We start from the raw sequence: 25,606 nt of genomic DNA, 5'->3' as shown, positions 1-25,606 counted from the left end.
TTTTGTTTATTGATTATATTGAATTTCCTGAATATCTCTCTCCCTCCTTCCCTCTTCTCCCTGTACTAGAGAAGGCATCACTTGATGGGAAAAATATGAATACAAAATTATTTCCTTCATTTTTCTATTCTAATTATTTCTTTAGAGATGGAAATTCACAAATTATCCTTCAAACAATAATTCTGTGCTACATATAATGTTCTCTATGTTCTATTAGTTTAATTCTTCATTATTTCCTGTAGCTCATTCTGTGTTTTTTTTTTAATTAACCTACTCATAATTTCTTCTGGTGCAGTAGTATGCCATCACAATAACATGCCACAACTTATTCAGCCATTCCCCAATTGATAGACATCCCCTAAATTTCCACTTCTTTGCCACCACAAAAAAAAAATGCTGCTATAATTATTTTCAAACACATGGGTTATTCTCCTTTTCCCCGACCTCCTTGAGAAACATACCCAAAGTGAAATCATTGGACCTAAGAGTATTCACAGTTTTATAACTCTGGGCATAATTCCAGCTTGTTGGCCATCTGTTTCAATATTGGTCTTTAGTTTTCTTTGTTATTAGAAAGAACAACAAAAGTACACTCTCAGTATTGACTCTATAAATGTATGTGGGTGATGATTAAGTAAACATAAAGAATAAATCTTCCTGAAGTATATGCCTTTCATTTGATCTTTTCTTTGTACTTTTTCTTGATTTCTTGCTCCAGGGGTTGGAAATGGAAATGGAAATACCCAAATGTTTTATCACAACTAAGTTGGATCTATGCCAGGGATACAAGGATGATAAAACACTTCCAAAATAACCACCACAACAACCATGGTTAATAATGAAAAATCACATGATTATCTCAATGTATACATGAAAGTCCTTAACTAAAGAAAAAATCTTTCTTATATCAAAGTCTAAACTGAATGAATATAGATATGTTCTTTTTGAACACAGTAAAACTAAAAACAATAATCATTTCCAACGAAAACATACTAGAACCTTTTCCAAGAAGAAATAGTGTAAAGCAAGCATGCTGCCTCTCCCCCATTAGTATTTGAAAGATCCCTGGAAAAGATTATTATAATAATAAGATGAAAGCAAAATTGAAGGCATTAGTTTTGGTAAAAAAGGTAGAGATACACAATTATTCCTATTTGTAGAAATGCTACTGTTTTGCTTGGAAAAAGAAAGAAAAACATGAAGAAACTAATCAAAATGGTTACTATCTTCAGTAAATTCATGGAGCAAAATTAATTCACAATATAATCAAAATTTCTGTATAGTATTTTAATTCAATTTTTACAATTCTGAATTTAAACACCAAAAAGAGACTTTCCATATATGTGTATGTTTATATATGTGTGTGTGTGTATACATATGCACACACAAAAACACATTTGAGTAGGTATAAACACAAAAAGAGAACTGGAAATGAAAACAGTTTCATTTCATAGTTTTAAGAGTAATAACAAAACCTACACATTACTTTCATGATTATCCTTATCTTTGTTCCCTTCTGAACATTCTCCTTTTCTGTGCATTTTAAAATTGTTTCAGTGGCTTTCTTTTTGACAACAGTATTGTGAACACCTTCTTCCTTCAATTCACCATAATTTAAAATAGAAGGAAATAAAACTTGTAATAAATATGCATACTATTATAAGGAAGAAAGGGTTATAGGCAGAGATGATGGTCTGCAGAGGACAGTTGCATGAGGAAAGATTCTGGAATGTTGAAAAGGAAGGTTTGAGTTGAGAACTCAGGAGCTGAGAGTCTCTCTGAGGGTTTGCTAACTGTAAATACCTGGAAGGATTTGCTGCCAAATACTTGATGGAGTTCCTGTACCTGTCCTTGTTGTTGATATCTGTGTTTCCCTTGGAAGATCTTTGAACCTGAAGCTAGCCTGAAACAACATCCAGTCATCAGTAGCAGTCAGTGAGTGGGAGGTCTGATTCAATCTGGACCTGGGATCTTTCCCTGTAGGGACATCCCTGTCTAATACCTCTAGTAACAATCAAAGGAGGTTTGGGTTAGTGTAGGATAGCTAGTTTTAGGGTTTGGAAATTTTAGGTGAGAGAAGAGAGGGTAAAGACCCTTTGAGGTATTAGCTAGAAAAATAGTGATTGTAATTCCCTTTTCCCTCCAATTGTCTCTTAAAGACTAAATTACAACTTCCAGGGACTTTTGTCTAATCTGTGACTCATTGGTCTGTGTGCTGGACCCTAGACCAGGCTCTGGCTTGGGCAAGCCTTCCCTTTCACCCACAGTGTAAAACCTTTGTTACTGGCCCAAAGTAGTTCATCTAATCTCATCAAATCCCTTCTCCAAAATACACCTATTACAATATTCTATCAAAACAAATCAACAGTGGCTGTGTCCAGAAATGTGTGCCTCTATCTGCATTTCAACTCTGTTACTTCACTGTCATGAAGTGGATTACATGCATCATTATAGGTTCTTAAATTATGACTTGTTATTGCTTTGATCAGAGTTCTTGTGTTTCAGGGTTTTTACTTTATGATGTTGCAGTCATTACATAAACTTTTCTTGGTTCTACTCACTAAGGTCTGAACTTTTTTCATACCTCCTACTGGTCTCTGAAACCATCCTTTAATTTTTTTTTACTGCACAATAATGTTCCAATACATTTATATGCCATGGCTTGTTCTACCATTCTATAATTTATTGGTCCCATGATTTATTTAACTTCTTTTCTTGTTTTTCACTCTTATGCCATTCACTCTTCAGAATCTGGAAGATTCCTGCTTGCATATCTTCCCTTCTTGGCATTATGTTTCTCTATCTCTACCTTTGACTCACTATATATCTCTGTCTCTATCTGCCTTTCTGTCTGTCTGTCTGTCTGTTCCCCTCTTTTGCTTCAGTTAAGTTCTTCTGAAACATTATTTTCTCACCTTTTCTGCCACACTGATATACTCATAAACTCTTTTCATGTACTTCAATGAAGAGAAACAGCAGGAACTGCATACTTGACTTCATCCTTTCTAAACTAGTATGTTGCTTTTATTCTCCTTTCTCTTTTCTCCTTAACACCCTCATGATAGAATCAGTTCTCCTTCAGCTCTTTTTGTACATATATAATGCTCTCAATATCCTTTGAAGATGTTATACTGAAAAAGTTCTCTCCTCTTTACAATGTTAATACTGTATCATCATATAATTCCCTTCAATAGCTCAAATAAGTTTACCTTCCTAAGTTTCTTCTGATTCTTTTGTTTGTATTTTACTTAGCTCTTATTTATCATAACAAACCTTGCTCCACTCCTTTTTTTAAAATTCATCAGCACTTAGCACATAGTAAATTCTTAATAAGAACTTGTTGGCTCAATTAGAGCATCCTTATTTCCTTAAAGCTCAATTTTCATCCAGGCTACCCCTTATTTGGATTATATTTGTCTGTAGAATTCTTTATAATTGTAAATCCATGATTTTGCCTTTTGGAAGATTGTATTTCAAGTTCCAATTTAAAGTTGTGGATTTGCTTGTCTTTGCTTCAGACAAAGATGAGGATTAATCTTAAGTGAAAAATAGCCTCTAATTGTGGAGTAAAAATCTCCCTTTTTCTGCTCTGAATTTTTCTCTTTTTCGCTCCTTTGGGGGCCCATCCAAAGGAAGAAAGAGGAAAAAATCATTGAACAGGTGTTTGCTTTTGTCCTCTGCTGAGGATTTTTGACAGACAAGTTCAATCTTGCAACTATCCCATTTTATATTCTTTCTTTTTGTGAGTGTCCAATTCAAGAATACATAGAGATGAGACTTTGACAAAGACAACAAAAAACAGAAACACACAACATTGTGACAAGCATGCTTTGAAAGGAAAAAATCAGTCTTTTAGGATCCATTCTAAAGAAAAAATATAATTTCCCTCTCACCCTTAGAGTATCTCATATACTCACCACCGAGGGGATCTCCGTAGCATCAAAACTTTGCATGACCAGCACACAGCGTCGGGGGTTCTCCAAAGAGAACCGAAGGAAGGGTTCCAAGAAAAGAAAATAATGGGGGGAAGGGGGTCCCTAATAGGGGACAGTTTAAACTAAAAAGCGAAAGAGAGAGAGAGAAAGTTGGGGAACAGAGGAGGCCCACAAATACTGCACTCTCTCTGTTCCATTCTTCTGCCCATCCGAGCTGCAGTCTCGGGGCAAAAGCTGTTAAGTCTTCGTCATCCTATGACCAGCAAAGGAATAGGGGTTACGAATGAAAGTCCTTGTCCTGGCAGCCATTTGTAAGACTCTATGGCTTACAAGACTCATCCACAGGGTCGGCCAGTCCTGTGACATCCTGTTTGGGGTAACGAAAAATGAAGAGTAACAAAAGAAGAGGTGGACACTATAGGAAAAGAGAGAAATAGTGCCCATTTTATTTGCTTCACACAGAACTTTTATAGGCAAAGACTACTTAGACAAAACCCACAGGAATTTATGATTCTTCATTCCAGAAACCCTAACCTTGGTCCAGGGATAGGCAGGTGTTCAAAGGTTAACCCACATCCTTCGTTTATTACAAATACAAACAAGGGGAAGAGGGGCAGATAAAGGGGATAAGCGCCCACCTAATCATAAATTGCCTTTCATAAGTGTTATCCTGCTCCCTTCATGTTTACTGTTCCATCCTTGGTCCAGGATGGGTAAAGATTAATCCTCATCTTTGTCTGAAGCAAAGACAAGCAAATCCACAACGTTATCTTAAGCAAATACAAATAAAGAAAAGAGGAGGTAATCCTCGACTACACAATTTCATTTATTATAAAAGTTCCCCGGGTTTGTGTGATCTTGACTGTGCTACCTTGGTTTATGAACTGCTTTTTGTGAGACATTTTCAATATTTTCCTTGCTATGGAGGCTCTGGATTTTGGATATTACATTTGTGGAAGTTTTCTTCTATGGATTTTTTTTAGGTGTTGATTTGAATATCATTCAAACTACCAAAAGAATACGTAACAGAACTAGACAAAATTACACAATTCATTTGAAGAAAGAAAAGTTATCTAATCTTAAGGGAAATATTTTAAGAAGAACAATAAAGAATTAATATACTTCTTGGCCTCAAGAAGGCTCAAAAAAGCACTCGTCATCAAAGCTATTTTCTGCTTGTTTAAAGAGAATAAGAAATAAATCCCCTGGTTAAGGAAGAATGAGACAAAACTGAATTTAATCATCTAGAATTTGATAAACTCAAGAATATCTGGCCTTAGCAACTTACCAACTGTGTGGCCCTGGGCAAGTCACTTAACCTTAATTTTCACAGTTCCTCATCTGTAAAATGAGCTGGAGAATGAAATGGCAAATCATTCCAGTATCTTTGCCAATAAAACTTTATATGGAGTCACAAAGTGTCAGATGTGATTGAAAAAGACTAAAAAAGAAGAACATAAATAAGGAAGGGCTCCTTTTCTGACAAGAATTGCTGGGAAAACCATAATTCAGTTTGACAGAAATTAGGTTTACATCAAAATCTCTTAAGTGATTATAAGTTCAAAGTATATTATTATATTATAAGTAGCTATTTGCCTGCTGTCCCCTCCTTATTCTCTCCATGATTATACTATAATGACTTTGAGAGCTGGAGCTGTTTTTTGTCTTTGCTTGTATTCCTATAAGGTAGCACAATCAGTGCCCAGCACATAATAGGTAATAAAAAAATGAATGATGACTGACTAGCTAGAATTATCCTTTCTTAACATAACAAATAAATTAGCTATCATATAATGCATTCCTTGCCAAAATCTATAAGATAATAATGTTATATTATTTTTAAATGAAGCAATTAAGACAAAGTGACGTGCCTAAAGATATTCAGTTCAGAAGTCACAGTGGCTGCAGTCAAATGCCAACCTTTTGGCTCCAAATCCGTGAACTTTTCAAAAATGTTGGGTTCTAGCGTTGGTTCTGCTAGTATTGGCTAAGACATTTTGCTGCTCTTACCTTTAGTTTCCTCATCTTCAAAATGAAGGAATTGTGTTAAGTGACATTTAAGGTACCTTCCAACTCTAATGTCTTGTGATTGTTATTTCACAATTTTTGCCGTAGGGACAACTCTATTTATCAGAATATCTCAGTGTACATTGAGATAGATTTTAATCTCCTTAGCACTAAAATAAACATAAAAGACTATAACTTCTCCAATTTTCATGCATCATTATATTTTCTTTGTATTCCTTTTTTTTATTAAAGATAGAAGTAAGGAATGAACTTATAATTTCATTGGCATTAGACTTCTTAGATGAAGAAATGTAATTATGCAACCTGGCACTTTCTCTGACATTTCTAAACCTAGGGAGTTATGTAGAGCAGTAGAATGTCAAGTGATTGAACTCAGGTCACACATCATGGTTTTAATATGTTTGAGAGGCAGATATTAAATGCTGATCTTCTTGGCCTTGAGCAATCTATGTAGTAGGTCCTGCCATCTCTCCAAGGCAAAAGGTAAAATCAAACAATATAATTCTAATACCTTACATTTTGTAGAAAATTATGGGAAAACATTTAAAGTGATTTGAACTGTACAGTATATTCCAGCCTATTCCATTGTAGTTCAGAGCACAAAGATAGGAAGAGAGAAAATATGCCTATGTCAAGAGGATAAAAAATATGTATAAACTCAGATCTTACTTAAATGTAGTGTGGTGAAAAGAACACAATTCTTGGAGTCAAATCTTGAGTTCAAATCTGATTACTTACTAGATTTATAAAGGATAGCAGCAGTTACTTCATTTCTCTGTTCCCCAATTTCTTTATTTGTAAAATAGTTATTACAATATTTTCAATACCCCACCATCAGGGAGTAGCTGTAAGAAAATCAATGTACAAACTTTACAAGGTTACAGAATTATTAGCTATCAGTTTAGGTGCTGAATTGCCCCAAAAAGAAAAACAAAATTATAGTAATAAGACTGCATATTTCCTACTAATATGAAACTTCTTTTTAGGAATTTTATTAATTTTTAATAAATTTGTAAAGTCCTCTCCCTTAAAATGATTCCAACAAATAAAAATAGGCAAAGCATTTATTGTTTAAAATAAGCACATTCAAGCAAAATGCATTGAAACATTTACAATGCCCACAAAAGAATGTCTCATTTTGCATTTATAGTCCATCACAATTTTGTCGATATGGGTAAGAGTAAAAAAAAATTAGTACATTGGAGATTGTCATGGTGTTGATCAGAGTTCTTAAGTTTTGTAAAGTTGTTTTTTTCATAGTTATCTTTTTATTTGCTAAACTGTTCTGATCCTGCTCACTATATTTTTCATCAGGTGTTATGTATCTTCTCAGATTTCTCTGAATCAATCTGTTTTATAATTTTTGTAGACTACTAGTATTCCATTTCACTCATATATCATAATTTGTTTAGATATTCCACAATTTAAGCATACTTTTTTTGGTTAACATTTTTTTCTACAACAAAAAGACCTATAAATGTTTGAAATGTATTGTTTTTTCTTCTTTCCTTTTTATCTTTTGGGTATAGGTAGGTTTTATAATAGTATTTCTGAATCAAAGTTAAATTACTCTTAGAGTATAATTCCAAATTGCATTCTAAAATGCTTGGAACAATTCACAACACAACCAATTGTATACCTGTGCACTTGTGAATCTGCAGCTCCTCTAGCAATTGTCAATTTCCTTTTTTTTTTGGTCATTTTTATAAATCTGATAGATGATAGATAGAATCTCAAAGTTGTTATATTTATATAATTGTTAATTATTTGGAGCATTTTATTAACTTATTGTTAAGTTGTGTAAGGATAGCAAGGGAGAAGCTTGGTAGAACCCTGCACTTTTGATAGATAAGATGGATAAGCAGCTTGGTGGCAGTTGAAAGACAGCAAAGGATTCTGGGTAGAGAAGTGTGAGCTGAGGTGAATTCTGGACAGCTCAGCACTTCCAGCTTTGGGAGACAGAGAGGACTTTTCCTGGGTGGCTGAGGGGATCCGAAGCAATGAGAGGGAGAAGAGCCAGCTGGATCTTCTGATTTTCTGTGAACCTGATTATCTGTGATTCCATCAAAGAATCCTACTACTTTTCCTTCATCTGAAATCAAAATCAAAAGCCCTAGACTCAGAAAGGGTTTGGTTCAGACTCTCATCTGAGCCAGCCAGTCTACTTCTTTCTGGGTCTTCCCTTTTGCCTTCTTTGGATTTTACTGAGATTTAAAACACTAGAGATATTAACTTATAAAGAAGACTGACAGCTGAAAAGGATTCAGAGTCATTTGGAACTTGGACTCAAACCTCTAGACCTGACTGTTGGGGGTTTAGCTTGTCAGGGCATCCTGCTCCCTTTTTCCTTTCCCTACTTTCCTTTCCCTTTCCAAATAAAATCTTAGTTCAAGTCAGATCTTGGGGTTGGTCTGGTTTCATAACAAGAGAGAAGCTAGATAAATTGAGAACAGGATTCAAGGGTGAATCCTGGCTCATTTGTGACAAGAACAGATTTGGTCTGACACAGGGCTCCATAGGGAAGGGTTTAACAACAAAACCCTTCTTCTGAACAGCTGACTGGAATACAAACATCTTTCCCAGCAAATGTTCTCACATTAGGACTCAAAGAATATAGTTTGTAAAATATCCTTTGGGAAGAGAGATAGAAAGATTTCTTCTGTCTCTCTAACATTGTCTCAAGCTCTAGTGTCAGCTAACCCTAGGGAGGGAGAGATCTTGACATCTTTCCCTCCACCCTTCAATTTCCACCTCAACATCCATATTCTCCCTTCCTCATTCCCCTCAACTGTTTACTGGAGCTTACATCTTTCCAGTGATGCAAACCATTTACCCCTCTCCATTTAAAGAGGGAAGGAAAAAGAGTCTCCCCATTCTCCTCTTTGACAGTTGATTTCTTTCTTTGAAAACCCTCAGAATTCAGGGTTACATGAATAACAACAAAGAATATTAGATGTTTTTCTGAATTCCATGACTTCATTTTAAACTTCTCCAAAACAGCAATTATGTGCCAAAGATAAAGCAATTTTATTTATCCAGACACCCAGAATTCAAAAGAAAACAAAAAATCACCAAAAAACTAATGCCAATTTTGAGATCACTTACCACTTTCCCCTTTCCTCCCAAGCTACTGCCAGCAAGGTTGTTTTAATTGACCTGAGTAGCCAACACACGGGATTGTAATAAAACAGCCTTACATTCTGGCCCTCATTTTCTCTTTCCAGTGAAAGTCCCCAGCTCTAGGTTGCAGAAGTTTGGTTGGTTTGCATAGGTCAGGTCACCATTGCATGTGTAGTGGGGGAGGTTGCTATGCACTACACTAGGCCTAAAAGGTGAAAAAAAAAACAGTGCCTAGATGGGCTCAGTTCTCTTCACCCAAAAGTCATTTGGGTTTGGGTCAGAGTTCAAGACTGGTGAGATATGAAACATGTACAAAGTAGCAAAAAATTTGAGTCACCCTGAGCCCCATTTTCCCAGCTACATCAAGCAAGGTGACACTTTGTTTTCTAGTTTCACTCTCAGAGTATGAATAAGTATCAATTTTGCAATCTATTTAGTTCCAAAGTTTTTAGCTTTGTTGTACTTGAATTTATGATTTCAGTGTTTAAAATCTAAAAGTCCCTCTAAAAGGTTTGCCATCATTGCTCTAAAGCATACTAGGTTTAATGAATAAGTTAATATTTAAGGACTTTCTTTTGGAGTATTCCATATGTTGTATCTATGAGATGGACCAAAAGGCCATTATTGGAGGTTAGAAATTATATCTGAAATTTGAGTCCAGTTTAAAAATTGATGTGTGGGTGAAAATTTTAGAATGATATGAACTCAACTCTAGTGATTCATTTAAACAGTTAGTTGAGTTTCTACTTAGATTTTCTCCTATTTTATCTAGGAATAGCTATTATTTTGCTATAAAATCATTCATTCAAGGACTTTTTACTACTCATTGTAGGAAATAAAAAGGAGAAATTAATCAATTTTCTTTTTCCTTTAAAAGTTTTTTTAACTCTGCATTTTTCTACTAAGTATTGTTTATGTGCAAATTCCTGTGCTATCTCCTGAGAGTATAAAAACAAAAATAATTAATCCTTGGATAAGGTTCTCATAGCTAAAATATGTAGAGAACTTTATTGAATTTTAAGAACTATGAACCACTCCTCAATTGATAAATAGAAAAAAAGTATGAAGAGTTTTTAGAAAAAATTGAAGCTATATATAACTATGAATTATTATGGATTAAAGGAAGGCAAAACAACTCTGATATAACATTTCAAACTTATCAAATTAGATAAAATGATAAAAGAGGAAAATGACAACTGGAGGGATGTGGAAAAGTGGGGGCATAAATATTCTCTTTGTGGAATTGTGAACTGCTCAGAAAATTTTGGAGAGTAAACTGTAATTATGCTCCAAGAATTTTGAAACTCCTACACAGAAGAGTTGACTTAGTTGAAAATGCTATAAAATTTTTTTCTCAACTTTGATTTTCTTTTTGCCAGACAATCCTTTATTAGCTCTTGACCACCTGTGCAGAGGAATGTACCAATGACCACTGGATATGTTCTTCACAGCCTGATCACTCTTTAAAAAGTTCACCTATCTGGAGCGAGTTGGTTCTGTTGGGAAGATTTGGGGGTTTAGTGGAGTTAGGGTGCTATAGGTTGTAAAGGTATATACCTTTGGATACAACTATATCACTATTAAGTTTAGTTCCTAAACTAATGATGGAAAAAGGAAAAGAAATTATATATTCTGTAATAATGAAAGTAAAATATTAAATGTAATATTAATTTTTAAAAATTGTGGTCATCATTTATAAAATTAACTCAAGTCACGAGTCTGTTAGTATCTCTTTTTTAAAAAACTCTTACCTTCCATCTTGGAATGGCAGAAGAGTGGTAAGGGATAGGAAATGGGGGTTAAGTGACTTGCCCAGGGTCACCCAGCTAGGAAGAATCTGAGGTCAGATTTGAACCTATGACCTCCTGTCTCTAGGCCTGGCTCTCAATCCACTGAGCTACCCAGCTGCCCCCTGTTAGTAGCTCCTAACAATTAAGTTTTAATCAAAATGGAGATAAAGTAAAAAGAGGGAAGTGTAGGGAGGAGGCAGAAAATATCACTTAACTAAAATACCCTTAGTTGAATTAGGAAGCCAAAAAATCCAAAGCTGCCAAAGTCTACAAAAAGCCTCCAGCGAGCAGCAGACATCAGAGCTCCCAGTCCATCCTGTGTTCCACCTCAGGGCCAATGGCAAGAGAACCCTCTGTGCTCCACATCACACCTTTTTGTTTCTGTCTCCCTCTGACAAGCAACATATACCCACAAAATGGGATCGAGGGTAGGACAAAATTGGGGGGTACAAGCCTGGGAAGTGGATTCTATCTACACAATTCTAAAATATTTATAGCAGTGATCTTTTTTGTGGTTAAAAATGGAATTTGAAGAGATGCCCCCTCAATTGGAGAATGGCTAAAAAATTGTGGCATATAATTTTAATGGAATACTATTCTGTTATGAAAAATGATGAGCAGCTTAATTAATTTTAAAAAAGCATGGAAAGACCTATATGAAATTATAAGGAGGGAAATGAGTAGGACCAAAAGAACCCTATATACAGCAATAAAATATTATTTGAAGAATGATGTGTGAATGTCCCCCTCTAGAGAAAGAATTTACAAATAGAAATAAGCAAGAAATATACATATGTTTATACACATATATTCATATGTATATCTGTTTGTCAGATATTGCCTTTTTCAATTAGGGAAAGGGAGGGAGGGAAAGAAATCCACAGGTATTTTAATGGTACAAATAAATAATTTGAAATTTTAAAAATATAATTCCGGCCCTCAAGAAACTCATGTTCTGCCTTTCAAATATGATATATGTGTATATGATAACTTGCATATGATAAACATTAATGATTCAAATGATCAGGAAAGACTTCCCTGGAAAGGTGATGAATGATCTGAGTCATTAAAGAAGGTAGAAATTGTAAGAGGCATAAATGAGAAAGAAGTCTTTCAAAATACAGTATGTAAAATTAAAAATCAATATCCAAATACTCCAAGTATCATTTTATCATAAGATTTATTAATAATATCTTGAAGTAAAGGAAGTGATAACCCGAGAAAAGAGGAGCTGCCCAAACCATAAAAAGTGGCAGGAGAGAATGGAGTTCACAGAAACTTATTTACAAAACGTGAGGATGCAGCATGGGGCCAAAGAAAAAGAAATTTGGGGAAGAGAAAAATAATTCTGGGGAACTTAGTCCTAGGGTGCACAATTCTATTTATACAAGTAGTGCTATATGGAATGTTGTGTATGGAAAACAGCAATTAGGTCAATTTAGGTAAAACATAGAGGGTATGGAGGGGAATCTTGAGAAATTGGTGTGGTAAAAGAGATAACCAGACTGTTATGGGTGTTAAATATGAGGTGCTTTTTGTTTGAATGTTTCGCTTTTTTTATCCTAGGAATCATTGAATCTTCCTATAGAGAGCAGTGACATATTTTAGAGTCAGACATATTTTAGGACTGTTAATTTGGAAGTTGTGCAGATGATGGGTTGAAGAAAGGAAAGACTGGGGGCAGTCCTAAATTCAAATACTAACTTCCTAAAGTTTGTTTTGCCCTTTGGGTAAAATCATTAGCTAATCAAGGACTTCACAGTTTCCTCAGCAAATCAAAATGAAGGTTAAAGTAAGAGATCCTAAGACCCCCGGTTCTATAAAAATGTATAATAGGAAAAAAAAAACTTGAACAAAAGAACATGTCATTACAAAGTTGGTTGCAAAACTCTGTGCTTTATTCCCCTTTAGTCTTATAACATAGTAGCCAATTCTTATAACCAACATACTAAGCATTTGAAATCCTAAAGATCATCTTCTATCTGTTCTCCCCTTGTAGGAAGACTTAATGATTCTTCAAATTATTTAGTCAATGACAAACCAGAAAAAAAGTGACTTCATCTCAATCAAAGTGGATGGGGTGGTGAGTATTTTTCAATGGCAAGATATCTTGTTCCTGTGAAGAGTGGTCCAAATTGGACTATTCCTTCTTATAAAATTTCAATTCTTATGATGGCTCTTTAGATTTGAAGAGAAAAAAAAACCAAATGTTCCCTTTTATATGTTGGCAAGCAATACACATATATTTAAGTTTAATCAAGATGATTAACAGAAAATACATCTTGAAATAATTCCAAAATATTGCCCTTTAAACAGATCCTTCAATCTTTCTGAGTCTCTGTCACCTTCAGCTGCTCAACAGTTACCAGCAGAAGGTCATAGTAGCTCAAAGGGTTGGGCTAAATTCCCCTCTGTCATATCCACCTGCTCAACAATCATAAGAAGGTCAAAGGTAATCAAAAGGGTTGGGGCTTCTTAATTGCATTTGCCAAAATCACTTTAGGATATACAAATGTATACCTGCCATTATAAATTAATCTTTTATCAGAGGCAGGGGTTGACTAGCTTCTTTTCCACTCACCACATCCAAATGTCACCTATTGCCTGGCATATAGTAAGAGTTTAGTAAATGTTTGTTAACTTATTGATAAGTGACATGTGAATAAATCCAGCTAGTCACTCAAAAGGACAAATCAACCATCAAAATGAAGTGATGTGTTACATAGCAACAAATTTTCATGTGTAAGATAAATAACAAAACTGGAGATAATTAAATTTGAATCCCAACAATGCCTGTATAAGTAGTAACTTGTGGTAGTTGTAGATAAATTTACAGAACCAAATGACCCATACTAAGATGAACAACATTTGCAAAAATGAAGAGATTTTTTAGAATCATAGAGCAGAAGCTGGAACAAGATTTAGAAATTGTTCAGTGCAACATGAACACCTCATTTTGAAAATGAGATATTTGAGTTATAAAGACAGTATTGGACATTCATTATAATAAATAATTTTTAAAGTAATAGAATAGTTTATCAAAACTAACCAATAGTAATTTAGTTTAACTTTACATATAATTTTTCATACATATAGTTTCCCATCTCACCAAAGAAGTCTGTTCTTATATTTCTTTTGGGAGACTAATTTTGGTCATTATAATTACACAGCATTTAGGATTTCAATTTTAATTTTTTTCCAATTTACATTTCTGTAGTTTCTGTGGATATTGTTTTCCCATCTCTATATATTTTTGCTTTGTTACAGTTTATATATTTTCTCATCAATGTTATAGAGTGGAAAAAGACCTGGATTTGGAACTTGGTTTAAACCTTGTCTGTCAATTTATACTATGCATTGTGAACCTTAAAAATTCCCAGACCCTACTTCATAAGGTTGGGTTAAGACCATTCCCCATTGGGACCATTCCCCATTGGGACCATTCTCCATTTGGGCAGTAAAGGTACTTAGATCAGGAATGTGAGAACTCTACTTAGATCAGGAATGTGAGACCTCTACTCCACCCCTACTTAAGTCTGCCCTAGGGGAAGATAAAGGTGTCAACTCTTTTCTGAACAATGAAAAGTACTTAAACCCATACTTATAGTAAGACAAAAAGTTCTTTAAGCCATGCCTATTTTAGGACTAATACAAAAGGGTGCTAAGTACCTATAAAGGTCAGGCAACTTGTGAACTTACAAGGAGCAAAGTGGTAAAAACTTACTCAGAGATTCTAGTCTACTCAGGTGTAAATTACTCAAAAGATTAGTCTACTCAGGTGTGAATTAAGAATGGTCTGTCCTTTGAAAAATGTCTACTGTGATTGGCAGATGGGAGAACTTAGGGGAGGTGACATAGAAGAAAATTCCCTTTAAATAGGAGCTCAGATTCATTCAGATGGAACAGGAGATTCAGATTCAGGCATTGAGCTGGTAGAGTCAGCTGAGATGAAGCTGGCCTGGTGTCACTAGAATCCTTGCTTGGACAGATCTTGTGGTGAGTGATTAAGGACTGACTGATCTTTCTCTTAAGGCTTAGGCCTGGGTTGGCCAGGGCTGCCCTGGGCCAGCCTATCCTTTTCTCATTATTTCCTTTTTCTCTCTTTCTCTCTTTCTTTAATTCCTCATTGTATTATTAATTAAATTCTCTATAAAACCCAGTTGACTTGGGTATATTCATAATTGGGAATATTTCCCTGGTGACCATCTTATATTTGATTTGAAACAAGGCATTGTAGTGAAAACATATTTTCTGCAGTCACAACTTACTCATCCACTCTTATATCTACTACAATTTATATCTTCCACTATTTTAATCACTACAGTTTTACTGCCTCAACTATTTTAACTCTTACAGTTTGGCTGACCACAAGGTTGGTGAGAAAACCCTCAAAAAGTTTCTGTGAAATCTCTTTCCTTTATCTCTTTGCTTTATTACTTGCTCTATCAGTCAGTTTTGTTTTCTTTTTTAATTTGGCTTCAAAAATATAGCTGCAAGAGTGGGTGAGTAAAAAAATATTTTGATTCTCCTTAAATTAAGCTGTTTTAGATCTTAGCAACAGGGCCCTAAGGTCCTGGCTAGCAACTGCCTAAATTAGGACTAGAAAAACCTGGGAAAGCTTTTGGCCTTGTACTGCTTCCCATGTGTTTACTTTAGAAATATGGAGTTACAACCAGTTCAGAACTTAGTTAACAACTGGAGTTTCAGTAAATACTTTGTTCTTTTCTTAATACAAGCATTGGTCTACAACTTACTTAACAGCTGGCTCATCAGCCCCATGACCAATCTTATAAGTACAGAATTCCTTGTCTCTCTGAAAGGACTCATCCCATGGAACTTATGGCAAAATCTAATCGACATACTACTTTCCCTTGAGTTTTTGATTATTGTAATTGTAATATTGTATTTCCTTGAAGAACTCATTTCTCAGCAAACCAACAAATTGCTCCCTCTAATATTCAACAAATTGTAGAACTAAATACTCGGCAGGAGCTTATAGAGGAGCTTATGGAGGGACTTCATGGGGAGATCATAACTTTTATGAGAAGCATTAAAAGAGAGTTAAGAACATTATCAGAAACTCTGGACATTAACCCTCCTAGTCAACCTACTGCTCCTCCTGCCAACTCTACCTTAGAACCACCTCTTAACCAACCCACCCCTCCCCCTGCCCCATCAGCCTCAGAAAATCCTACAACCTCAACTCTAAGTTCACAACCTGCCCATGCTTCCGACCCCACACCCTAAACTCTAAGTACACACCACACCCATGCTTCCAACCCTATACAATCCACTCTAAGTTCACACCCTACCCATACTTCTGATCCAAATACCTCCACTTCACACCTTACTGATTCCTCCAATCCTAATACCTCCGTATCCTTTCACACTTCTTCCTTGGCTCCTCCTTCCCAGCCTGCTCAATTCAATTCTGAATTCAATTCTCAGACCTTTCCTACCTCTGATCTTTCTGGCACTATGGGACAACAACAAACCCTCTCCCTTAGTGTGCCCAACTCTTCTATTTCTCATACTTACCCCACTGAGAATGGAACAAGAAGCCTAGAAACAGGAGTACCAAATAATTCAGATAGCTTATTTCCTTTAAGGGAAGTACCCACTTTTAATAAAAATGGAAACTTGGGTATCTGTGAGACATCATACACCTTTTAGCCCTAAGGATTTAAATAAATTGAAGGAAGATATGCCATCATTTGAGGATGAACCAATATTAATTATTAAAAAATTTAGAGAACATATTCAGAACTTTTGACCCCACTTGGATGGATGTTGAGAATTTATTAGAAGCATTATTAACAAAGAGAGAGAAAAATAATATTGTCTCTCTGGCTAATCAAAAACGAGGAAGAAGAGGACATTATTGGCCAACTGAAGATCCACATTGGAACCCCAATGTTGAACTTGATCACACAAAACTAAACCAGGCCAGAGAAGCATTATTGACAGCCATGAGAGCTTGCTCTGATAGACCTAAAAAATGGTCAAAATTTGAAAGAACCCGACAAGATATTGATGAAACACCCTCCCAGTTTATGGACAGACTTATTGACATAGGGAATATATATATGGACCTTGATTTATCCAGAAAAAGAGACATTAGGCAAATATGTAGGCAATTCATTGAGAATTGTTGTTCAGTGGTAAAAGATTACTTTAAAACTAGCTGTCCTAATTGGGACTCTATGGACCTTGAAGAATTGAGGAGATTAGCAACCTATGTTTATAAACGTCATGTAAAAAGACCTGAGGAAGACAATACATCAGTGGAAGACTTAAAGAAAGAAATTGAAATATTAAAGAGACAATTGAAAAATAAGGGAGAAACTATAGCCACTTTGCAGGAATTCACAAATAAAACAGTAACTTGCCACTTCTGTGAGAAGAAGGGCCACAAAATGATGAAATGTAGAACTTTTCTTAAGATGATTGGAAGGAATACACAATTTAATAACAGCTTTAGAAATAACAACTATAAAAATGATGATAATGGTCATAGAAACCAGAACTTTAGAAATTTTAGAAATTATAATAATGATTATGGAAATAACTATATATTTTTATAATACCTTTTTGCCATTTTTGAAAATGTCTTGGGTTTGAGATGAACTCTCACATTTGTTTTGAAATATATTTCTCTTACTAAAATTGATAGAGCAATTTTTCATATAGTTGTCATTTTCAATTATTATTTTGACAACTATTTGCCTCCCATGATTATAAATTTGGGATGAATTTTGGTCTCTAATAGTTGCTTTAATTCTATCTATATTTTTGCTATCAAACCCTGCTGAAGATATTTAATAAAAATTCTTTCCCCTCATTTAACAGCTTTCCTTCTTATTCCAGCTATAAATTTGTTCATTAAAAAAAAGCTTTTCTTATTTCAAACAACAGGTATTACTGATCATATCTTTTGTGAAATCCTTCATATTTTTCTATAACAATTCACTCTCAGTTATAACTTTAAAAAACACTTGATGATACCATTATATTTTTAATACCATTAATAATTTAGATTTGCATCATTTTAAGCTCATATTGCAATATAATGTAAGATATTAAAAATCTAATATCTATCATCCTAATTTATAGTTTTTCTCAGCAGTTTTCACAAGTATGGAGTTTTCCAAAAAGCAATTTGTGTTCTCAGGTTTATTGAAAGATGAATTTTTTTTTAGTTCAATGGTTATTGATAGAACTGAGTCAGCTCTACTGATCAACTTTTCAATTTCTTAGATGCTACTAAATAATTTGGTTTAATATTATTCTTTTTACATTTGAAATCTGAAAGTACTATTTTCATAAGATCTGCAAGGGCCATAGAATCATAAATCTCAAATGAGAAGGGACAATTGAAGTCATATTGCCTAGTAAGAGTTACAAATAACATTTCCCCATATATTAATATAAATAATTTGATCTTATTGAAGCCCTTAAAGAAGAAAGTTTGAATAAAAAACATTTTCCCCCTTTTCCCTCTCTTTCTTATTTACCTTTTCATGTTTCTCTTGAACTTTGTGTTTGGATATCAAACTTTCCACTGAGTTCTGGTATTTTCTTTACAAATACTTGGATATCTTCTATTTTGTTGAATGCCCATACTTTCCCCTATAAGTATATAGTCATTTTTGACGGATGGGTGATCCTTGGTTGAAGACCCAATTCTCTTGCCTTTCTGAATATCATATTCCAAGCCTTGTGGTCCTTTAGTGTGTAAGCTGCCAGATCTTGTGTAATCCTGATTGGTGCTCCTTGGTATCTGAATTGTCTCTTTTTGGCTTTTTGTAGAATTTTCTCTTTAGCTTGAAAGCTCTGGAATTTGGCAATTATATTCCTGGGAGTTGTCTTTGAGGATTTAGTGTAGAGGGTGTCCTATGAACTCTTTCAATGTCTATTGTTCCCCTTTGTTCAAGAACATCAGGGCAGTTTTTTTGGATGACTTCTTGTAGTATGATGTCAAGATTTCTGTTTATTTCTGTCTTTTCAGGTAGATCAATGATTCTCAAATCATCTCCCCTTGCTCTGTTTTCCTGATCGTCATCTTCTCAGTGAAATATTTTATGTTTTCTTCTACTTTGTCAGTCTTTTGACTTTGCTTTATTAATTCTTGTTGTTTTTCAAGATCATTGGCTTCCAGTTGCCTAATTGTGATCTTTAAAACCTGGTTTTCCTTTTCAGTTTGATCTATCCTGCTTTTTATGACTCCCAGCTGTTTCTCCAATGGGGAGTTCTTGTCCTTTAAATTGTTATTTTTTCTCTTTTGACTATTTCCCACTTTTCTTGCCAGAAGACTTACATCTTTTTGATAAGGTCCAATTTAAATTCTTCAAGAGCTTGTGGACAATTTCTTTTTTTTTTGGAATGTCTTTGGTGCATTCATTTGAAATTCCTCCTCTATTTCTTCTGTAGCCTGGGTTTTTCCTCTATAAAATTTTTCCAGGGTCAATGCCTTGTTTTGTTTTTCTTGGAGGGAGGTTGTTGCTCCTGGGCACAATTTGCCGTCACTGTGGAGGTTTTTCCTTCCCTTTTTAGTCAGAAATCTGAGTGAGATGGGCAGGCTCTCTATGTATGGAGTTAAGGAGCAAGGATTTTGCCTGAGCTCAGCTCTAAGATCTCCACAGCTTCTGCTGTTTGCTGCCCTTCTCTGTGCTATCTTCCTGCGAGCACTCACGGTCTGTGCTCTTCAGCCTGCTGGGATTTCAGGTCTAGCTGCTCTCAGGGGTAGGTCCTTGGTTGTCTTAGTCAGCTGTCAAGGTTCCAGAGGTACCCCTCGCTCACTCACTGATTCTAGATTCTGGCTCTGACTCTGGCTCCATAGGTGGGGTGGGAGAGGTTAGATCAGCTCATATTTTGGTAGGAGCTTTTTCACCCCCTTATAGAGTGAAAATGCCCAAATCCCACATACCTTCAATGCTGAGCCCTACTGTAGAGTCACTTCATTCATATGAATTTGGATCTTTTTATCTTTTAAGGTACTATATATCAGTAGGTGATGAGGAGAGGAAGAGTCCTGCATCTAGACTGCCACAATGTTTACCCGGAAGTCCACCCTTTTGTCCATATTTCCGAGTGAGCTCATTTTTAAAATAAGAAACTGAGTCCAAGATTGCTTCATTGACTTGCCCAATATGACAAAACTTAAACCATCATTTGAACCTAAATCTTGTGACTCCATAATGAATTTTATTTCTGCTACATCAAGATAGTGAAACCAAACCCAAGCTAAATAATATAGACATAAAAGATTTGAGAATAAAGATCAAACAAATGAGCAAAAAAATTGTGTTGGCAATAAACTTTAGGTACCAATAGAAAAGAGAGCTTGGCAGTGAGACTAATTGTTCCTTATCCCACTAGTGTTCATTAGTGGGGTTTTATATGCTTTTACACTAATTAGGACAGGAACTAATTCCAGGCTATGGAAACCAAAGGGCTCCAGCAAATGTAAGTAAAAATACATAAAGTTAGAATGTCCAAGTAGAAAGAAAGCATATCCTAGTGCTAACCTACTATTCATTTAAGTATCTTAGACTCTTCACCCTTTGCCTGATTGCAGAATCACCACACCTAGTTTTGATGTATTGGGTATATTTCATACTTGGCTTGGCTCATCTTTATTTTGGCTATAGCCCTAGAGCCAATACATGGATTTAACTGACTGAGGAACTAATTTACCTGAATGGTCTATATGGACAATACCTTCTTTGTTTTTTTTTTTAAATTTCTCCTCATTTGTACATGTCATAGATAGAATAAATTCACTGTCATATTTTTTATTTTATATTGAAGGTATTAGTTACTATATTGTCATTCCAATTCCCCTCACTGCCATGAAATCTAATTTCTCTGGGCCTTTGCCATATAAACTTTAGTTATGCCACTAGAAGAACATAGATCTGATTTCTGTTATTCCTTTGATGAATGTGATGTATCTTACCCACAAATTATGGCAGATGACCTAAATATTTTTATGTATTACAAACATTCTGGTAATAAATTCTTCTTCCAAAATCTTACCATTGACATTCAAAGCCTTGATCTTCAAAGACACCTCTGAAAAGTCCTTGAAAGTCTAGAGATTAAAATTTGGGCTAAAAAGGTAATTCATGTCAGTTTAGGGTTTTCTGTTTATAAGACTACAAAATGCAGTCTTAATTTCTTCATGCCCAATATAGTGCTGATAAATGTTTTAACAAACTAGACCTTAGGCAAGACAAACTTAAAAAGTTTAATCTCAACATTTTTCCTATACGTTCATGTATTGAATAGAACCTCTTTTTATGTGAACTCAAAGCATGAAACTTCAGGAATATCAATTGGAAATCAAAGAAAAATAAAGTCAGAAAAATACATACAATAAAAAAAATTTTTAATTACATACTAAATCTACAGCCTTTCCCCAAGTGTTGTAAAGTTTCAAAGTAGTTCATTCAAGCATGTTCATTCTCACTTCTGAGAAGTGTTAGCATGAATCATTACATTGTTTTATGTCAATTAGTAACTTGAATTAGTCTTTGTCTAAAGTTCTCACTTGTTACAAGCCTTGTCCATGTCAGAGCAAGGCTTCTCTGTTTCATTAATGCTGTTTAATTATTAATAATGACCCCAAAGTACAAGAGTAGAGATTCTGGTAGCTCTAATAAGCCTAAGAAAAGGTCAGAAAGTGACTATATATGTTCATATAAGAAATATTTTTAAAATAATAGGGCTTGCTGTTATGCATGAATTATACCTATGTGGAGGGTCTTGAAATGTATTGGTTAAATAAAACAAAGTCCTACTGCATAGACAATCAGAAAAAAAAAATTAATGAAGCCCTGATTTTAGCATTTGCTGATTTCTGAGGGGTCAATGTACAATCAAAATGAAGCACTCCGGGAGTGGGAAGGGAAGAAGGGAGGCAAACAACAAGAATCATGTAACCATGGACAAATTTTTAATAAAAAATGTTTAAAAAGTAAAAAAAAAAATGACTTGCAATATAAATAGTATTTCAGGTGTAAGAGAGGAAACTTAGACTCAATCTGCCAGAGGAACAAGACAAGTGGGGGAAGGGCAAGAGGAACAGAAAATTCCAGAGAAAGAACAGAGATGAACTGAGAAGATCCAAGCAATTAACTTCACCTCTCTTTGGGAACCCCTTCAGAAAGGTTGCTCTGAAAGCACCTCTGAGCCCCGGTCATCCTTCTGTGAAGCCAGACCTCCTGAATCCAGCAGAAGACAACAGGAGTGGATAGGACTTTGGATATAAAGCTATCCACCTCAAGAAGATTTCCTCTCCATTCCTCCAAAGCTGTTCTTGAACTTCAAATCATAACTAGGACAGTTAGAAGTCAGGGCAGCTCTCAAAATTAACCCCAGAGGGTCAGGCAAGCAAAGCCTGACCCTGAAGGATTTGGGGAGAAGGGGTTCAATTGTTAGGTTTTAGGGACTTCCTATTTCCCACTTGCAAAATACCTTATCCCTCAATCTCACTTACCTTACCCTGTGTGTGTTCCTCAAGAATAAATAGCCGTTTCTATAAATCAAGTGCCTGCTCAAAATATTCAGGGAGAGGGACAAAAAGCTTTGGGGAGGAGAACTATATTTCCTCCCCAAGGAAGAAGAAGCTGGTTAGTCCTGGATTTACTTCAGCCCTGCCTCTAAAGAAAAGTAGCCAATAACCCTGAAGACAGCTAATGTGGGTTTATTGAGGAATGAGAGAGGAGAAACTATCTATTCTCTGTCTCCACCCTTTAGCTCCATTTCATCTCTACCACACTCTGGACCTGAATTTAGTGGTGGGGGACTCCATCCCTTTTCCCCCTCCATTACACAGGCATAACCTTAAAGTATGAAAATCACATACCTCAGGTGGGCAAAATGACTTAAGGAGATGATAATATGGAACTTAACTAGATACATATGGTTAATTATGCATGTGGTGCACTTTGTTCTTTGAAAAGGTTAGTGATATTATTTAATGTGATATAAAAGGGTCACTAGTAGAAAAGTATCTTGAGATCATCTGGTATAACTCCCTATATTCTAGTAAAAAAATTGAAAAGTTAAATGTCTTGTCTAAAGTCACACAGGTGACTAAATAAACCTAATGTATTTAAATTCTTGGTTTTGGATCTCTAAATTCATAATCACTAGAGGACTTAAGAATGTCTCTCCCAAGCAGCCAGGTAGCCACAAGATCCCCAATTGAAGGTTATGGCTGACACCAACCAAAAATGAGTTTCAAATGGAAAAGGGGAAGGGGGCAATTTATATTAAATTCACACAATACTACATTAAGGTATGAGTCTTCGATATATAAATATCTTATAGGCTGAATACATATAATGATAAAGAATGTCATAATATTGAGCATTTAACTCAATAAATGAGGTTAATTTACCTTTTGGTACCTTTTTTTCTTTGAAAAGTTTGTGCTGTATAGTTTAATCTAAAGTGACATGATCATAGAATCTCTATAAGCAAGGGACTTTTGAGAACATCTAATAAACCTGTTATTTTATACATGAAACTGTATCCAACTAATATGCAAGGACATTAAATGTCTTGCCTAAGGTCACACAGCTAGATGAGAATAATAATTATCATATACTATAATAATAATAATAACATTTATGTAATACCATGTACTAGGTATTGTGCTGTTTTATAAATACTATGTCATTTAATTCTTCTCAACACCATTATGATGTAGGTGATATTATGATCTCTATTTTACAGATGAAGAAATGGAAGCAAACAGAGGTGAAGTGATTTATCCAAGGTCACACGCAGTAAGTGCCTGAAGTGAGATTTGAATTCTGGCCTTCCTAACAATCTAATTCCTAGGTTTGAGGTCTCATTATCCATACCCATACATGACAACTAATCAACTGACAAACATGTTTTAATTTTTTCTCAAGAATCTATGTCACATGGAACCATGTTGGTGAACCTATGGCAGATGTACCAGATGGGGTTGCTCTCCTCCCCTTCTCCACATGTGCCTGAGGATATTTCTCACATCACCCACCCCTCTGCCCAGCAGTCAAATAGTAGAGCTCCTTCCTTCCCCTGTCTGGGGTAAGGTGGGGGAGGTGGAACTCATATGCCATTGTACCTTGAGCACTTTGTCTCTAAAAGATTTGCCATCACTGACATAGAGTATAAAAGAGGTAATGGCAAGTGGGGGAAGAATGGGATGGAAAGAAAGTGTTCTGAAAAGAGTAGCATTTGTGTTATGTCTAGAAGCAAACCAAGGGATTCTAAGCTGAAAAAATGAAAACAGAGAGCATTTCAGATATGGCAGACAAGTTGGACAAAGTTGGACAAAAACATAGAGGCAAGGAATACAGTGTCATGTCAGATCAAATGGATTTATGTGGCTGGACTGAAGAGTATGTGGAGGAGAGGAATGTGTAAGAAGAACAGAAAGATAAGAAAGGGCAATAGTGTAAAGAATTTTAAAGGCCAAGTTTATCATTGATTCTAGAAGTCATTTGTGGTTGAATAAACAGTTGGCATGTTAAAACCCCATATTAAGATCCCCTTGATAGCTCTATAGATGGAATGGAATTCAGACACTAGTCCATGTGAAAGGTGATAGTGAACTAAGGTGATAGTGGTAAGAGGATAGAGAAAAGACAGAACAGATCAAAGGCATTATAGAAATAGATATGGCAAAATTTGTGCACCTGATTGAATAGGTAAATAGAGCACTTCCTTCCTCCACTTTCTGGGGTAATGCAGTGGGTTCACAGGCAGCTTGAAGGTGCAGTTTGGGCATGTAATCTCTAAAAGGTTCAATAGTGCTGTCTTAGATCTTTGCATTGGTGATAATAGTTAAGTCATTTACAGGTGATCATTGTACTTCATTGCTGTTACTATATACAACATTCTTCTGATTGTACTCACTTTAGTTTGCATCACTACATATTAGTCTTTGCAGAGTTTTTTGTGGTCATCTTGTCATTCCTTATGGTGCAGTAGTATTCCATTGCAATCATATACCACAACTTTGGTCATCCCCAAATGGATGGACATCTCTTTAGTTTCTAGTTCTTTTCCATCACAAAAAGAGCTTCTAAAAATGTTTTAAAACAGGTAAGTTCTTTCCCCCTATCTTTGTTCTCTTTAGGATATATACCTAGTAGTGGTGTTGCTGGGTCAAAGCTTCCTGTTGCTTTTTGTGTAAAATGATCCATCTCTTGACTACTGCTTTGACTATTGACTGACTGTCCCTCACACCTGAAATTCTCTTCCTCATCTCTAATTTCTATCTTCCCTGTCTTCCATAAAGAATGACAACAATTTCTATTCTCTGCAGGAACCCTTTTTGTTCTCCCTTGCCCATAGATGCTACATTCTTCTCTTTTAGATTATCTTCTACTTAGACTGTATGTATCTTGTAGTTGCATAGGTATTTGCATTTTCTCTTTTTCGTTCAAATTAGAGCTCCCTGAAAGCAAGAACATTGATTGGTTTGTTTGTTGGTTTGTCTAAGGATACCAGTCCTTAGAACTGTTCCAGACATGTAGTAAACTCTTAAAAGAAAACTATCTTCTGCTGTCTTAGAATTGATATTAAGTATTGGTTCCAAGCCAGAAAAATGTCAAGGGCCAAGTAAATAGGGTTAAGTGTCCATGGTCACATAGGTAGGAAGTATATGAGGTCAGATTTGAAACTAGGACCTCTCATCTCCAGGCCTGGCTCTCTATCCACTGAGCTACT

General features: G+C 35.3%; 1 long non-coding RNA gene across 1 annotated transcript; it reads left to right on the top strand.

Annotated features, from left to right (window-relative positions):
• Nucleotides 1-1,756: 1,756 nt before the first annotated feature.
• Nucleotides 1,757-24,705, top strand: LOC103100733 (uncharacterized). Its single transcript, XR_462953.3, has 3 exons — nt 1,757-1,935; nt 12,873-12,956; nt 23,618-24,705. It is a non-coding gene; the product is annotated as an uncharacterized LOC103100733 (long non-coding RNA).
• Nucleotides 24,706-25,606: the final 901 nt, after the last annotated feature.

Source organism: Monodelphis domestica, chromosome 2 (assembly GCF_027887165.1).
Source record: "Monodelphis domestica isolate mMonDom1 chromosome 2, mMonDom1.pri, whole genome shotgun sequence".
Classification (NCBI taxonomy): Eukaryota; Metazoa; Chordata; class Mammalia; order Didelphimorphia; family Didelphidae; genus Monodelphis; species Monodelphis domestica.
Note: the sequence above shows the minus strand (reverse complement) of the source record. Positions and strands in the feature narration are given on the sequence as shown.